Consider the following 18,534-nt stretch of genomic DNA (forward strand, 5'->3'; position numbering starts at 1 on the left):
CTGAACTCTGTCTTCACTATCATCTCAATTCAAGTTCATATCCTTTACATATGAACTACTGCCGAACTGAATGGCTAGGTCTCCTGACCCCAAGGAACTTCTCCTTCCTAACAATCTTCTCCATCACTATCCTCTTAAAGTGGCATGGCTCTACTAAAGATTATATTCAGGATTACTTTAGTCAAGAAAAATACCTAAACTCTACATTTCTGGCCTATCAGGCTGATCAATCATTTCCTACATCAACACTGTTTAATAACAAAAATGGCCAAAAGTTGAGGATGTGATGAATCCTAACATTTTTTTTCTCCAAATAAACAAAGGGCTTATTCAAATTAGTCTGACCTCCCTTTTGGTTACTGCCTGCATTTACTATATGCCTCGAGTGTCTGAGAGCTGTCGTTGCTTAATCTTTATTGCATTCTTGTCTATAGAGCTAAATTAAGGAGGGAGTCAGCTGGACGGCTGCCTGGGACATCAGTTCATAAAGCACATTAAAAAATCCCTAGAATCAAGTGTAAATACAGTGCTAGTTAACTTAGGTTTCCACATGAGACTACTAACATAATTGGCAAAAAGAGGCAACACGTTTAAGTGGAAATTGTGAAAACACTTCTCCCAGTGGTGAACTTGCTCTGTTGACTTACTTTTCAAGGCATAATTGCAAATTGCATGTTGCAATTACAGGCTGCTCCAGTAGCCTTGAGACTGGCCTGCTGACTATAAGTTGACATTGTAAAACTGAGTAAGGCATGGCCTTCTTTTTAATCTAAAAATGAGTGATTTGGTTCATTATCTGAATTTCAACCCTTGGAATATGCTCCCAAGATACAGTGTGTTTCAAAATTTTAAATACAAAATGTAAGTGAGGGGTGCCTGGGTGGCTCAGTCATTTGAGCATGTGACTCTTGATTTTGGTTCAGATCACAATTTCAGAGTCATGGGACTGAGCCCCAGGTCAGGCTCTGCACTCAGCCTGGAGCCTGCTTGGGATTCTCTCTCTCTCTCTCTCTCTCTCTCTCTCTCTCTCTCTCTCTCTCTTTCTTTCTCTCTCTCTCTCTCTCTCTCTCTCTCTCTCTCTCTCTCCCTGTCTCTCTCTTTCATTCTTCCTCTCTTCCTCTTCTCCTCTCCCCCAATCACACTCCTCTCTCTCTAAAAATAAAAAGTAAACTAAACTAAACTAAAATGTAAATGAGACTGGAAACAGTGAAACATAGGAAATGAGTTATCAACCTGAAGGCTAGACAATTAGAACTTGGAGATATAACCTGAATAAAATGTAACACATTTTCTGTGCCTCTAATGTATCCCTATTCTGTTAGGCTGTCTGAGGAGCCCATTTGCCTCCATACAGCCCGGTCTTTGAGGTAGGTACTGGGACACCCACTGCAGCCTTGACAAAAAACACCCAGAGAGGTTATTATCTTCAAGAGATTATTTTCAAGGAATAATTTTGTCAGAAGCCTGAGAGTGAGAGATAGTATTTCCATCTTGTTTCCTTAGAGGTTAACAATAGCCCACAGTCCAGAATTGTTGAAAACTGTCTTGTGGGTATATGTGCATATGTTTTAGTTTTTTAATATGAACTGACAGATGACATGAAATAGAGATAGGAAATAAAAATACTAGATAGCACAATCACGATCCCCAAGAATTTGAAATGAGCTGATATGAAAAAATTGAACTTGATAAGATTAAATACAGCAGAAACAGAAATACACTTGGGTGTAATAAGGAGAGCAAGAGAAAATCTACAAAATGAGAGAGGGAGAACTAACATGTGAAATAAGTATAGAGTTTTCATGTAATATAAGCAAAATAAAAAGGGGGATACAAAATACATGTATTCATATTGTTTGAGGTCAATGGCTAATTGAAGGAATGATAAGTGAAATCTGTGACTGCTTTTCCCATAAAATACACATGTAAACCAAATTTAGGATTTGATTTGGGATTCAAGGGACTCTATAAAGACTTGAAGCCCATTTAAGAATCCCTAAGCTATTCACAGATCTCAGAATTAGAAGAATAATCTCAGAATTCATACAATCAGAGATTTGAATAATGACTCCACCACTACCAGGAGGACATGAGACACATGACAAAGTTGATCAGCCTTCAAATCCTCCTCTGTAATAGAGGAATAAAAATACCTACCTTGTAGAAAGGTAGAATGGCGGGGCGGGGGGTAGGGGGGAGGGAGATGAGAACATTTTTAAATAGAGCTTCACCTAACACTTGCTAAGTACTCCCTCAATTGTGGATTGTCATGGGCAAGATGGTAACCATAAAGAGTGACCAGATGTACTATGCACAACCCCACCTGGTGGGTGATAGGTATGAGAGAAGCAGAGCATGAACAACTCTAACATTGAGCCAGATCTCTATTTCCAGATTGAAACCTGACACTAAGTATTGCAATTTTAGGTAGGTGACACCTCATTTTTACTTTTATGCATAGGCTTAATACATATACATTTTCTTCCGAGTGCAGTATATTTATGATTGCGAACATCATAAATCATTAGAATTAGAAGTCTTTAGTAGCTCTATGCTTATAAATTTTGACTCTCTTTACCACCGAGTTTATTTAAAAATGTGTTAAACAGCCTGCTGACATAGTGGTACAAAGAAATTTATATGGCGAAAGGAGTTTTTCCATTAAAAGGAAGAGGTTGGGAACTAAAGTTTTAAATATTCCCCCAAAGTCACTTCCTAAACCAAAGTTTTCAGATGTGGTAACCCTTCCAAGGTAAATGAGGAGATTAAAATAGGGGGAGATGCAGAGAAAAGCTGGGAGAGGAAAGGGTGTGCTGAATATGCTACATCTTAGGCAATGTACTGGAAGGATGCTGGCAAATCTGTCATGACATCGTGAACACATTCTTCAAATGACAAAACTTCTCTCTGACAAGCTCTTGGGAAGCAGCACAGCACAGTGTATCTTTCTGAAGCAGTCCCAGGGGTAAGGGGTAAGGGGTAGAGGGAAGCTATGAAGATGAGGTAAGACAAAGAATAAGACAGATGCATCTAGGTTATCAACTGTCGTTGTAAAAATAAAAGAAATGAGACAAGGAAATCAAGCTACAGGATTGAAGATTTTTAGTTTGTACTTTAAAAAAAATGTATGAATATTGCTACTAGTGATCAAGAAAATGTCTGTGCCTGCTTATCAAATAACGTATTGGCTCTGTTTGAAAGCAGTAATTAGCTGATTCTTGGAGATGGCAGATCACCCAAAGTCTTGCTTACTACTGGGATGTTCTTCAAATGAGAAGACCACGTTCCGCATTCTTAGCTTAGCTTCTCAAAAGCTCATAAATTAGGCAGCCATCTGAGCCCTCATGCACTCCACTCCAACTCTACATATTACATTTTTAATGATAGCTGAGAGTTTTCACTCTTATGTCTGTTGACAGAAGATAATGATAATGTATTGTCATAGAAATCTGGTAAAAAAAAAAAAAGGGGGATTTGTTTTTTGTCCTACTTCCCATCTGCAAAGTCATGTTTAATATCCAATTGTATATTTTCATGATTTAAAGATACAGTAGAGAGCCCTGTTCTCCCCTCCTCTTGTGTCTACCAACAACCAGTTTCTTATTCTACTTTTCTTCACTAGAACAAAAGGAATTTATTCTCCTACTACGGGACTCATAAATGTCATTTTTAATTTCAAGAACTATACACGCAAATGTGTTTTCTTGTTCAGTCATGAGGACCACCAAATGTTTGCCTAAGCTGTGTTCCCTTTGGGTGATCCAATGTAAGAGCAGTCTCTCTATATTGAGTAAATAAACCAGTGGTCTGGAGATTGCAAAGAAAAATGATGTAAATTAAATGAATAGAGACAAGTCAACTGTATGAATAATGTTAATGATGCTAACAAGTATTCTTATTACTATTACAGTCCTAGTAGTAGCAATTATCATTTACTGAGTGCCAGCTGGATGATAGGTATATTGCTGGGTGTGCCATATGCATTTTTTCATTTAATCTACACAGCAACCCCATGAGGGGGCCGTTACTTTGCATATTTTATCGATTGGGAATCTGAAGCTAGGAAGTAATAGCTATATTTTTGGGAGGGGCCAGAATTAAATTCCAAGATTGTTTGGCATCATACACAGGGGCTATACTACATTGTTTCTTACATTCAAGTAACAATCACCTTAACCCCATACAATGGAAAAAGTTAACTGGACAATAAACTGGCATTTCTTATTGTATGAGGTGATGTCATTCATCATTCAAAACATGTGGTCTTAAGTGTATTTTTCCAGAGATTGGGCATTATTTGTGCTGAACTTCAGTATGATTTGTGAACAAAAGGATCATAGAAGTCCAAGTCCAGTAACTGCTGATGCTTGAACCAAGCATCATTCCAACCAAGCTTCTTCAGAAGTCTTCCAAGGCATTCATTTCATCTTTGCATTATTCTTACTGTAATGGAGTATCAGAAGCTGTTCTCTCCATTTTCCTGCCCATGTGGCATACAACATTATCTTGGACAGACCTACCATTTTAAAGGAAGATTCACCCATAGTGATTTCCTTCAACTATGTAAATGAAAACTGAAACTGAGTAAAAGATGTCTTATAGATCATGACAAAGGTAAGTTCCTAAATTACCCCCACAGTACACTGTATTAGTCATTGATGGTAAGGCAACCAATTTGCATAAAGGACAGGAATCTTTTGTGAAGAAAATGTCCTATGTCCTGTGACTTGAAATGGGTGAAAATTTCTAGAGCAAGAGGTTTTGTTTGAAAAACACCTTGAGACAATATTTTTGGCACCTGCTACAGAAAAAAATTTCTAATTTCCACATATCATTCAACTTGCATGGGCCCCTGAGTCTTCCCTTTCCTTAGCCTAAGTATCTCTTCCTCCTTCAATTATTCCTCCTAAGATAAGGTTTGATGCTCAAGTCAAGTTGGCCCACTTCTCTAAAGTGTTCTTGCTGTTTTATATCTCATTTTTAGGTTCTCTTGGACAAAACCTACTTCAAAAGCCCAGCTCTAGTGTGAGATTTCTCCCTCTGTGGAACAACAAGGAATAATATATTCCCTCTCTCATTCCATAAATTATGCTTGTGTCCAAGTAATCCAAAAATGAATTATCATCTTGAGTAGCTCCATCATACAGCTGACAAACCTTTAAGTTTACTCTTAAGTAAGAACCACATAACCTCCTTGAGTCACTATTGTGCTTTTATGCACTATTTCTTCCCCATCCTGCATTTTGCAGTTGGTGTTACAGACTCAAGGTCAGAAGCCGATGATGGAGTTTATCTTGTTAGATTCTGTCTATAATTCTGGCTTACTGCCACATTAGTGTTCCCATTCTGCCCTCCAGTATATTCCCCAACTCACTTGGCTTTTTAATCCACAAATAAGTCAAGGACACCTTAATTCAAGTGTAACTACATGACTAGTTACAATTAGGGATTCTTTTTGTGGCCATAGATCTCAAATACACCTACATAGCAAGATCCATGCCCCCCAATTCCTCTTAACACAATGTTCAAATTTTTAGGGGACTGCTGAAAGAAAAATGATAAAAGCTGATGGAGAGGAGGTCTGTACAAATTTTTTAAAACACTGGAACTGTCAATACTTATTTTTTAGTGGCTAAATACATTGTGAATCTTCATTTTACCTCTTACATTCTAAAACATCAATATTCTTCATCCATCCATCCATCCATCCATCCATCTGATACACTGTTTCTAACCACTTACTATGTGCCACCAGCTGCATAGTAGGTTTTAGGTTTACCAGGACAAATAGAGCAGAGTTCTCCTCCACCCCATCTGGTGATAGTGGTAGGAATAAAAGAGGGGACAGTCAATTATTAAGCAACTACAGTGCAACACATAGTACTATGAAAGGACAAAGAAAAAAAAGCTAACTGTCCCGAGTTTGTACATAGGCAGGGGATTCAGAAAAACTTCCTGGAAAGGTTTGTATCTCAGCTAAATTCTGAAGGAGAAGAATTAGGCAGGTGAAAAGTAGGGCCAAAGAGTTTTCATTAGAAGAAGCAAAAGAAAGCACAACATGCTTGGGTAAGGGCAAGTCACTTAAAATCAAAACTCTGGTGAGAGCTGCTAATGTTAACTAATAATTTCTACACAGCTTTGTATAGAATATCACAATAATCTGTTTTAGGGGCACCTGGATGGTTCATTGGTTAAGTGTCCAACTCTTGACTTTGGCTCAGCTCATGATTTCATGGTCACTGGTGAAATCTAACCCCACGCTAGAAATGCAGCCTGCTTAAGCTTCTCTCTCTTTCTTTCTGCCTCCCCTGCTTGCATGTGGGCACATGTACTCTTTGTCTCCCTAAAAAAAAATCTGTTTTAGTCAACTACCTAAAAGTAAGAAAACAAAGAAAAAAATCATACCGGGGACATATTTTTGAGAGAAAGAGAGAGAGTATGAGGTGAGGAGGTACATAGAGCAAGCGAGGGAGAATCTCAAGAAGGCTCCATGCTATCAGAGCAGAAGCAGACATTGGGCTTGATCTCATGAACCTCTGAGATCAAAATCTGAGCCAAAATCGAGTCATATGCTTAACCAACTGAGCCACCCAGGCACCCCCTGGGATTGATTTTCTAGGGACAAGGAAGAAAAATACACAAAAGTCTCATGCACATTTTGGCACATGCTCCCTTCTGGTCTTTAAAACACCTGGAAGGTCATTTACTTTAACTCCCGAAATTTGTACTCCATTTTTCTGAGAACATGCAACTTTTCTAGTCTATATTTTATTTTGAATCATTTTTTACAATTCACTTTACTAGAAAAAAAAATCAATGCATGTTCGTATAAATGGCAAACAACACAATAATATGTACACAGTAGGATAAAGTGAGGACTAGAAAACTGCACACTGGTGTCCTAACGAATGCTCCTCACATCATGCCACCTGATTACATAGAAAAATTTAAGTCCTGTATCATAAGTTCTCCATTTTTTTTTACCAGAAATAAAAATCTGGTAAACCAAATTTCCCTTTTATACAGGATATCATCTGGAGGAGGGAGGTACCAACTAATGTATAATGTCAGGAAGCCCAATACAGGTCATTATTTTAAATTAAAAGCATATGTTGGGCACTACTGGTCCTCAAATTTTAGTTTAGATGCTTGATAATTTTTTACAAATTAGTGATTAGTTTTCCTCAAATTCTCAGGGCCAGGTTTCAAATTTCAGCCAAATAATGGCATACTTTAGGACAAAGGAAATGGACAAAATTTCATTTTGCGTTTGTGGTTGACTTAAACACACCTAACTCTTCACCCTTTCCCCACAATGATTTCACCCCCTTATGGCTGCCAGGACAAGCACATATATTAAGTGGCTTATCTGCTGGGAGTTTGTCAATGTGATTAATTAAAGAGCCAAGTGTAGGAGGGAACCTTCTTGCATATCCTTCCCTGTGCAGTGATTTTTTGAGAGACTATCTTATCACAATTAAATTCCAATTTCACAGTTTACTAGCTTTTTTCATTGCAAACATGAATGCATTCATAATGTCACAGAAATATAGAGAAACTGACATCCTGTTCACTGTTTGACTGCATATTAAATTCCTACATTAAAGCAGCCAGTACATGGATATACATGACTTAGGGGTACTTGAATTGGCTTGTGTGAGATTAAACGTTTAATTTATAAAATTTTTTTAACGTTTATTTATGAGAGAGAGAGAGAGAGAGACAGAGAGAGAGAGAGCGCGCGCGCAAGTGGGGGAGGGGCAGAGAGAGAGGGAGACACAGAATCTGAAGCAGGCTCCAGGCTCTGAGCTGTCAGCACAGATCCCAATGCAGGACTCAAACCCAGAAACCGTGAGATCATGACCTGAGTCGAAGTGGGATGCTTAACCGGCTGAGAAACCCAGATGCCCCAAACATGTAATTTAAAATAGATTTTCCTAGGGGTGCCTGGGTGGCTCAGTCGGTTGAGCGTCCGACTTCAGCTCAGGTCACGATCTCACGGTTCGTGAGTTCGAGCCCCGCGTTGGGCTCTGGGCCGATGGCTCAGAGCCTGGAGCCTGCTTCCAATTCTGTGTCTCCCTCTCTCTCTGCCCCTCCCCCATTCATGCTCTGTCTCTCTCTGTCTCAAAAATAAATAAACATTAAAAAAAAATAGATTTTCCTTCAGGAATAACTTTTTCTCCAAGTGTAGAAATAATTCAAGTGGTTCCTGTATTTTCATGTTTGAGTTATCTTACATTTGTGTTAATGGTCACTCAGTTTTCTGTGGAAAGGCAGGGAATTATTAGGGGGTTATTTTACTGAAGATGGTGTAGGGGAGCAAATTTTGCCACCCCAAGATATACCTCTTTGGCATAATGATTATTTTAAGCTGGTGATTTTTTAAGAAATTGTAAACAAAAGAGAAGCTCTGAGAACCTCTAATAGTTACCTTTCGTAAGAAACATCCACATTCATAAGAGAAATCTCCATTTGTAAGGCTGTCTCTGGCTGTACCAGGAAGAGAGGATTACTCTAAATCTCTAGAAATTCTTACCAATGGAGAAGGCAAGCACTTAAACCTGCATAACAACCAGACCCTTGTTTACTGTGCTTTCTCTAGTAACCTTCCACAACTGATATCCTACCCCCAATATATTCTTTTGTCTTCTTTTGTCTTTATTTGACCTTGGTAGATAGCTTTGGCCATTTGGGGGAGTTATTCAGTTTTCCCAGGTCTTTCTCATCTGTACAAAAAGAATACATGTTCTCAAATTTTGTTCGATTCTCCCTTGTTCATCTGTCTCATGTGCATTTCTTAGACAAGCTAAAAGGATATGAAAGGGCAGAAGAACATGTTTTCTCCACAACAATAGCCAGTTGGACAAACAACAAGCATTTATTAAGTGCTGACTGAAAAAAAGTCATAAAAGAAAGAAAGGGAAAATGAACCAGAAACATAATACTGGCCTTTAGGAAGATTCAAGTCTGATTGTGCTGGCAAAACATATGTCCATATACCAATTGGAGAATACTTCCAAAGGAACACATCACAATTTCTTGACTACCAACAAGTGCAAATGGTGTTGAAAATAGAACATGTCTGACCGGATAGAAACTTAAGCCATTTCCAAAACGGCAAAAAGCTTTCCAAAACAACCTGGATACTTCCTATTGGTATGCACATTTTTTAAAAGGTACAGTTTGAATGTTTATTAAATGTCAGGAATGAGTCTAAACACTCTGCATACATAAATTTCCAAAGCTAGGAGGTAAATTCTATTATTATACTCATCTTTTGGGTGAGGAATTTGAAGCTTAGAGAGGTTGAATTACTTGCTCAGAATCATACAACCAGCAAGTTCAGATTTGTACCTAGTTCTGCCTGACTGAAAAGCCAAGAGTTTTAATTACAATGCTATAACGTTCAGTACTTGGAACACTGTTTGACACAAGCCAGGCACCCAGAAAGTATCTCATGAATGAATGTTTCCTTGGATGATTATTTGTCATTAGCCACAAAGCTTTCTTTCATCTGTCCCAGAATGCCTTCATGATTTAAATATTTTGAATCAGTACGATTTTAATCAGTACTGATTTGAATCAGTATTTGAAAAAAGACATGATGTATGATGTCATGCATTATTAAATATAATAATTTTGTGAATTAACAGTCTTTTTTTGAGAGAGAGAGAGAGAGAAAACATGAGTGGGGGAGGGGCAAAGGGAGAGGGAGAATCTTAAGGAGGCTCCACACCCAGAATGAAACCTGACACAGGGGGCTCAATTTCATGGCCATGAGATCATGACCTGAGCTGAAATCAAGACTTGTATCCTTAACTGACTGAGCCACCCAGGCATCCCCATTAACTATCTTTTTAACCACACTTAAAATTGTACTTGAAATACCTTGACAATTTTTATCATGTCTTTTAAAAATAAGTATTCCTTAATTAAGTTACACTAAAAAAATAATTATCTGGCATTTGACAAAGGAACATGTAGAACATGAGATTTTAGAAAGCTGCTTGTTCTTGGCCACATCACCTCCCTTGACTAGGTATCAATTTCACATACTGTCCCTTGAGGGTTTGACTTCCAGGGTTGCAATTCTGTGGTTCTGTGTTCGGAAACATGAAATAGTTTGGGATCAGCAATTCAATTAAGGAATCTTTATTACTTATTAGTCTTGAGACAATACATAGCCAGTGCAGAGAATGGGAAACCAGGACTCGCTGGAGACCTGCTAGAGAAAAGAAAGACAATGTTTAGGGAAACTAACCTGTCTGTTGGGGCTACCAGAATCCAAAGCTATTAGTAAAATCATTATAATTTAGAATTAAAAACTAAGAAGGCCTTTAAATAGCTAACAGTCTTCTGGTTTAGACCCAAAGGGAGTTTTTTCCTAATGGGGCCAATGCAGTTCTACACATAGTAGGTACAGAGTAAGTATTTGTTGAATAAATGAATGATGTCCCCTTATCTTTTTAAGTTATCTTTTTTAAGTTATCTCCCCTTATCTTATTTAACATTTATTTATTTTTGAGAGAGAGAGAGAGCATGGGAATGGCAGAAAGAGGGAGACTGAGAATCCCAAGCAGGCTCCATGCTGCCCACATGTTATGTGGGGCTCAGTCTCATGAACGTGAGATCACAATCTGAGATGAAATCAAGAGTTGGTCACTTAACTGACTGAGCCACCCAAGCACCCCAACCCTTATCTTCTATGAGAAACCATTTTATTATTTTTTTTTAAAGTTTATTTATTTATTTTGAGAGCAAGAGCACACAAAGGGGGGAAGGGCAGGGAAACTGAGAAAGAGAATCGCACAGCACACAGCCTGATTCAGGGCTCAAACCCATGAACTGTAAGGTCATGACCTGATCTGAGATCAAGAGTCAGGTTTAACTGACAGAGCCACCAAGGCGCCTCTAGGAGAAAGCAATTTAACACATCAAACCACTTGATGGATGTCAGCTTCTGGGGAAGAGACTCAAGAGTTCAAGGGCAGATGTACTTTCAAAGTTTCTTGAAGTAGAGGATCTTTGTCTATGAATCAATGCCTAGGAGTCTCTTCTTTTTTTTCTTTAAGTTTATTTATTTTGAAAGAGAGAGAGCATAAGCAGAAGAGGGGCAGAGAGAGAGAGAGAGAGAGAGGGTGAGAGAGAGAGAATCCCAAGCAGGCTCTGCATTGTTCAGCACAGGCCAGGACATGGGGTTCGAAGTCACATACTGTGAGATTATAATCTGAGCCAAAATCTAGAGTTGGACACTTAACTGACTGAGCCACCCAGGCACCCCATATGCCTAGGGTTCTTTATCTCCAAGATACCTTACTGATGTGATGTACATTTTAAATGAAGGTGAACAATTTATGAGGTGATTGTAAGAAACCTAAATTTAGATATACATTCCAAATCAATAGGCAAAGAAACTTTTCTGATTTTCAACAGTGTTATCTATAAATTATGTGGTCTGTGACTTCTCAAAGATTCATTACTTTGGGAAGAGAGTGCTAATAACAGCACAAAGCTTAATACACACACACACACACACACACACACACACACACACACACATACACACACACACTCACAGGAAAGCAGAGGATCTAAGCACTACTGTGCTCACTAAGCTAAGGCCAAGGGGTAGGATTCTAGCAACGAGGAAGAACATGAGCAATACTAGTTCTAAGTTCTGGAATCGCAGTAAGAACCAGAGTTCATGGCACAACTTCACTCTTGGGATGTGTGTATGAGAGGAGATAAAGAGTAGAGGCTAGGCAGGATTTCAGTCCTATCATCAGACCCAACATAATACATAGTAAAAAAGCTGAGTGAACAACTTACTCAGCCCCCTAGAACTAATACTCGCTTAATGGTCTCTTACACATGTAAGACTCTAAATAGATTGGAAGCTTAGCAGTTGTAACTATGCCAATAGTCCCAGGCTGGCACAGTGTTGGCAATGAGAAGTCATTTACCTTCATCAATTTGTCACCCCCTTTTTTCAATAAATATTCTTTGAAGTCCCCTGGGAGTGAGTGAAAGTACTAGAAATTGAGGATACAAAGTTGAAATTGAGTAAAATGCATATATTTATCACCTCAAAACCCCATACCAATCCTCCAGAGGAAAGATTAATTAATCTATATTCCAATGAGGACCTTCAGGGAAATATCTGAGGCTCAAGTTGTGAAAAAAATGAGAAGAATTAACAAAATGGCTTATTAGGTTTGAGTTGTGGCTCATATTTCATAGATAATAACAAGTAATTTGATTCTAGATATAGGCTAAGGGAAGGTTAGGACAGTTACAAAGGCATGGTGCAGGGTGGGTTTAGGAAGTTTTTTGGGGGATAGAAAATTGGGTGGCATATCTAGAACTGATTTTTTATGAAGTAATAATTATATATAAAGTATGAGAAGAAGAGATATTAAATAGAAAGAGAAATGTTTGTGGAGATTGTTCTGGCATGTGTGTGTGGTTGGCCTGGCAGAGGTATGGGAGAGGATAGAGACACACTGAGAAGTTATTTCAAAAACTGCTGTAAAGCTTTTTTCTGGGGTGGTAGTTCTTATTTCCAAACCATAAAATGGTCTAGACAAGGCTCTAATTTTAAAGAGTAGAGGAGTGCCTGGGTAACTCGGTTAAGGGAATGACCTTGCAGTTCATGAGTTCAAGCCCCACATTGGACTCTGTGCTGACAGCTCAGAGCCTGGAGCCTACTTCAGATTCTGTGTCTCCCTCTCTCCCTTCCTCAAAAATAAATAAACATTAAAAAATTTAAAATAAAAGAGTAGATAAATAAAATATTATGCTGGTTTTCACCTCATCCTTGAATTCCTTCGCTCCTAACAGGTGGATATTTATAGGAACCTAGGTATTACCATAGCATTGCTGCAGCAAACTTTGACAATTGGAAACAAGAAAGAAGGAGATTTTCTTTTTTCACTCCCTCTTTCATTGCCATTTAACATCAGACAAGATAATGAGAGTTTGAGAAAATGACTAAGAGAATTGTATGTGTAGAGGAATCCATAAAATTTAATCCTCTAATTGATCCTCAGGGGCCATGAACCTGAGTCAATGTGTACTGAATTAAAGAGAAATAGATTACTATTAGTATTAGTAATTGACAATAATGATGGCAATGACAACAATGCTCACCATTTAGAGAAACCCTACTACATACTGAAAACCTAGCCTCGTAGGCATCTCAAGTACAATGTCTCAAATTTTCACAAGAGCCTTATAAATTACACACAGAACTACCTCAATTTTGTAGAAGAAACTGTTAAGCTTAAATGATTTACTCAAAATCTCAACTTTTAAGACAACATAGTCTGGATTTGAACACAGGCTTAAGACTGTGACACAGTGTTTCCCCCCCCCCCCTCCGTCATTCATTTGGAGAATAATACAAGTGTCTCAGAGACTTATATAGTTTATAGTAAGATTCCAGTGCTTTAGTACTTGATGAAGATATATGAAATCCACCTTCAGTGAGTCAGAACACTTCACAGACCTTATACTTAAATAGAGATGTCAATATTTAGCAAATCTGAATGTGTAGTTTAATACTGATGAATGCAAATCTAGGATGAAAATCTGTTTCATTGGCATTTTGATAAAATTACCAATATCTTTGGAGAAACATCAAGGATAAGTGGGATGCTATTTCAAAAGATGAAAAGATGTGATCTCATCACACGTTATGTCTCTAACAAGCAGCCTACTACCCGTGGACTTGTAGTTAACATTATAACTACTATAAGGCTTGTTGAAACCCTAGTGGAAATAAAAATTTATGACGCACTGCTTCATCTCTCAAACTGAAGTAATTCAGACTTTGTGAACTTTGTAAGAGATCAGTTCTGCATAATTTATTCAATAAAATTTAGAATCATAACTACATTTTATTTGTTAATATGTAAATGTGCAAATAACTTCAATCGTTTAAATAATAAATCTAGTAATTGAGGGTTTTCCTCTCATCTGTCTAGAACACTCTTCGTCCTACCCCTTGGTCATTCTTACTAGCTACAATCACTAATCCTCTCTGAAAGGTGCCTGGGTATCTTCTGGGAAGACTGTCCTCGCTTTCTGTGCATCTTAAGGCCCTCTCATCCCCTTTACCTCCCTGATCAAAATCTTGTCCAAGCCTCCATGACAGCAGCTACTATCCTTATTATCCTTATATTAGAGAGGAGACAGAAAGGTACACATGCCCTTATTTGCACAGCTTGAGAGTGATAGAGCTGACATTGTTATTTAGCTGGTCACATTCTAGGGCCCATACTCTTAACCATTAAGCATGGGACCTTTACAGCGTACATGCTTTGTATATATTTTTGCATCTCAGGACTTGGCAAGGTATCAGACATGTTAGAGGAACTCAATGAAAGAATGAACAAATACTTTCAATTCAGAGGGGGCTTCAGCTTTAGCCCATCCCATGGGTACTGCCTACCCATATGACACTGTCAGTAGTCAGTGAGTGAAAAGGCAGTAATAATTGAGTACCTCTCCTACACTATCTTCTGGAGGAAAATAAAGCAAAGCACTCTGAAAAAAAAGTATCTGCTTCTCCATTCCAACTGCTTACTGCCTCCTACCCTCACACCCAAAACAATGGCAATGTCTGGCTGGCTTTGCTGTCATCTCTTCTCTCGCCAAGTACCAGATTCATCTCTCCCAAATACCATAGAGAAGGTCCTCACTCAAAGCTTTCAGGAGCTTCCTATTTTCTACATATCTAATAAAAAACTCATCTGTCTCAGTCTATAGGTCTTTCTAAAACAGTATGATTTATCATTATTTCCCAAAATGTGTTTTTTAATTTCTACACTGTCACAAAAATATACCATTCTTCTAGCCCTTCTGAATTTCATTATGTAGTCCCTCTATAGTTTTCATTGTAATGCAGGGGTCAGCAAACTACATCGTGCCATGTGTTTTTATACAGCCTCTATGTGAAGCATGATTTAAAATTTTTAAATGTTTGAAAAAACCATAAGAATACTGTTATGACATCTGAAAAGGATATGAAATTTATCTATAAATAAAGTTTTATTGGGATACAGCTAATTCATTTATGTATTGTCTAAGGCTGTTTTCATGCTATAACTATAGAGGTGAGTAGTTACAACATACACCATTTGGCACAGAAAGCCTTTAATATTTATAATCTGGCACTGTACAGTAAAAGTTTGCCAACCTCTGGGATAATAGAATAAAATAATGATGCCCCATTGTTGAGTACCTACTCTGCATGAGACCTCCCACCTGGAATAGGTGGGTATTATTTTCTCACATTGTAGATGAAGAGACTGGTATTAAACAAGTACAAAGTCTTATAATGAGAAGGAGAACTAAAAATCTTCAGATTCCACAACTCACTCATGGTTTTTCCTCTATGACAAGCTATTTCTCCATACACTTGAGAACAAATGAATATATCGACAAGTGTGAAATCACACAGTACACATTCAATACATAATAATGGGATGCCAAGTAATGAAATGGCCCTAGGGAAATCCAGCTAATCCAGCAAATGCCAATTGCATCCGGAGAGCTGCTTGGGTCTCACTTTTATCAATTCCTAACTTGACCTGGCACACAGTTACTTTTCCTTTTTTTCTTTAAACATTAAACAATCACAAATCCTTTCAGGTAGAACTTCAAAATTCCTTCTTATCACTTTGTCTTTTATCTACTCATCAGTTTATTCTCTAAAAGAATAGATTTTTTAAAAGTACAATGTTGTTCCTTGAATTTCATATGGTAAGTTTTAAATAAGTGCTTCATACCACACCTATTTGAACTACCTAGGATTACTGTCCTTCAGTTTTCAGGACATATGGAATGGAATAAAGAAAAAAAGTCAAAGAAAAATGTTCAATTTTCCCCCAAAGAATCTACATCTTGAAATTCATGGTCAAAACAAAACAGAATCAATAGTAATACACAAAGTAAACAGGAAATCTAGCCAAGATAATATAAGTGAGCCTGTGTGATGATTTTTTCCCCCTGATCCAGGTGAACCTGATGCGTTCTGACTGCTAGTTAGTTCTGGCTCATGTGTAGACACACTCAACAAAGCAGGAGATTCCAAGCTTAATTCTTCCTTACAAAGGTAACTGACCCTTAAGAGAACAGTATTACTGTGCAAGTCTTCTGCACTTGCCTCTAATAAAAGCCAACATATGTTGACCATTGCCATGTTTTACACTCACAACACGTATTAATTTGTTTAATCCTCAGAATGGCTCTGTGTGTTGAGACTATTATTAATTCTATTTCACAAATGAATAAGCCCAAGTACAGGAGGTTAGGGGACGTGATCACTGGTATTCACTTAGTGGCGGAGACAGGACTGAACAAAATAACTCAGAGTGTGTACCCCTAACGACATGATGAACTGCTTCTGGTCTGCTTCCCAATGTTTCACAATCATCTAATTAAAAGTCAAATGGTAAATATAACATTTAATTAAATATTTTCATTGTATAGTTTGGTGACTGTTTTCCAACAAAAACTTGTTCATTTGGTTTTCACTCTTTTCCTAAGGGGTAGTTGTCTTGAAGATGGATTAAAAAAGTCTTTTGATAAAAGCATTTAGTTTGGCAGCTTTGCAAATAACCCAGAAAAATAACAGCAAACATTTCCTTGTGAGAAATTCCAAATCTTATTTAACAGTCTTAAGATTTAGCATTTACATGAAGATACTGAAAGCGTCTATGTCTGTAACTGTCTAGAAAGTAATTTCCCATCTTTAATGAAGAAAGATGATCAATATAACAGTAGATTATCATGTTTTAACTATAGCAACACACACAAAAATCAATATGAAGTCATTAATCCATTCAGAATGGAGAATTGAAGGCCAAAAATTAACCTCGATTGCAATGCATTTTTTTGTAGTAACATTTTTTTTTTCTTTTGAGCTATAAGTGATGTATAATATTATATTACTTTCAGGTGTACAACATTTCCACATTTATAGAGATCACCAAAAGGTCACCACTGTAAGGCTAGTTACCATCCATCACACTACAAAGTTAATATAATATTATTGATTCTATTTCCCATGCTATACAGTACATCACCATGACTTCTTTATAACTGGAAGTTCATACTTCTTAATGACCTTCACCAGTTTTGTTCCTCATCCCCCAACCCACCCTTCCTTTCTCAAGTGAAATCATATGGTATTTGTCTTTCTGTGTCTAAATTATTTCACTTAACATAATACCCCCTAGGTCCTCCATGTTTGTTGTTGGAAATGATAAGATTTCATTCTTTTTTATGGCTGAGTAGTATTTGTGTGTGTGTGTATGTGTGTGTGTTTGTGTGTATGCACAACCTCTCCATCCATTCACCCATCAATGGTCATGAGGTTGCTTCCATATCTTGGCTATTATAAATAATGCTTCAGTGAACATTAGAGTGCCTATTTTTTTTTTCAAATTACTGTCTCTTTTTTCTTCAAAGAGATATTAAGCAGTACAATTGCTGGATCATATGGTAGCTCTTTTTTTTTAGTATCTTGAGGAACCTCTATATCATTTTCCATAATGGCTGCCCCAATTTACATCCCACCAATGGTGCATGAGTGTTTCATATTCTCTGTGTCCTTGCCAATACTTTTATTTTTGCACTAGCTACTCTTAGGTGTACAGTATTAGTTCCTTGTGGTTTTGATTTGCATTTACTTGATGATTCGTGATGCTGAGGATCTCTTCATATGCCTGTTGTCAATCTATATGTCTTCTTTGGAAAAATGTCTATTCAGATGCTCCACCCATTTTTTAAATGATTTTTTCTTGCTATTGAGTTGTAGGAGTTCATTGTCTATTTTGGATATTAACCATGTTCTGTACATATCTGGTAATTCCATTAGGTCTAACATGTTCTTTAAGGGTAATCTTTTCTTACTGATTTTGTGTCTGGATTATCTATCTATTGATGTAAAATCCCCTACTATTATTGTATTGTATTCATTTTTTTCCCTTTGGTTCTGTTAATATTTGCTTTACAAATTTTGGGGCTTCTATGGTAGGTGCAAATATATTTATAAATGTTATATTTTCTTGCTGGATACACCCCTTATCATCATGTGGTGCCCTTTTTCATCTCTTACTACAGTCTTTGTTTTAAAATCTATTTTGTCTGATAGTAGAATGGCTATACCAGCTTTCTGTTCGTTGTCATTTGCATGGAATGTCTTTTTTTCCTTTCCTGCACTTTCAGTCTGTGTGTCCTTACTTTTGAAGTGAGTTTCTTATAGACAGTGTATATATGCATTTTTAAAAAAAAATCCACTCACCCATCTAAGTCTTTTGGAGTTTTTGTCCATTTACAATCAAAGTAAATTATTCACAGGCTTGTACTTACTGTCATTTTTGTTAATTACTTTATGGCTGATTTTATAGATCCTTTCTGTTCCTTTTTTCTTCTTTCTCTCTTCCCTTGTGGTTTCTTTAATTCTTTAATGTTTTGGTTAGACTCCTTTCTCATTTTGTATATTTACTGTAAGTTTTTGCTTTGTGG

The sequence above is a fragment of the Panthera tigris genome, chromosome A2 (genome assembly GCF_018350195.1).
Source record: "Panthera tigris isolate Pti1 chromosome A2, P.tigris_Pti1_mat1.1, whole genome shotgun sequence".
NCBI lineage: Eukaryota > Metazoa > Chordata > Mammalia > Carnivora > Felidae > Panthera > Panthera tigris.